At 56.4% G+C, this 422-nt stretch overlaps 1 protein-coding gene across 2 annotated transcripts in view; it reads left to right on the top strand.

Moving 5' to 3' along the window:
- Nucleotides 1–422, top strand: part of TANGO2 (transport and golgi organization 2 homolog) — a 73915-nt gene that overhangs the window by 42727 nt on the left and 30766 nt on the right. The window lies entirely within an intron of this gene.

Here is a 422-nt window from a genome sequence, read left to right on the forward strand (position 1 = left end):
GCACCTGGGGAGGAAGAACCAGCACCATACCTACAGGCTGGGGAACTCCCTTCTCATCAGTGCAGAGGCAGAAAAGGACCTTGGTGTCACTGTTGATTCCAAGATGAACATGGGCCGGCAGTGTGGGGAAGTGGTCAGTAAGGCTAGCCGCACCTTGTCATGCATCCACAGATGCATCACGAGCAGGTCCAAGGAGGTGATTCTCCCCCTTTATGCGATACTAGTCAGGCTGCAATTGGAGTCGTGCGTCCAGTTTTGGGCGCCACACTTCAGGAGGGATGTAGATAGCATCGAGAGGGTCCAGAGGAGGCCACTTGCATGATCGGGGGCAGCAGGGCAGGCCCTATGAGGAGAGGCTGTGGGACCTGAACCTGTTCAGCCTCCACAAGAGAAGGCTGAGGGGGGAACTTGTGGCCTGTTAT

The sequence above is a fragment of the Gavialis gangeticus genome, unplaced genomic scaffold (assembly GCF_001723915.1).
Source record: "Gavialis gangeticus isolate Ggan-Ray unplaced genomic scaffold, GavGan_comp1, whole genome shotgun sequence".
NCBI lineage: Eukaryota > Metazoa > Chordata > Crocodylia > Gavialidae > Gavialis > Gavialis gangeticus.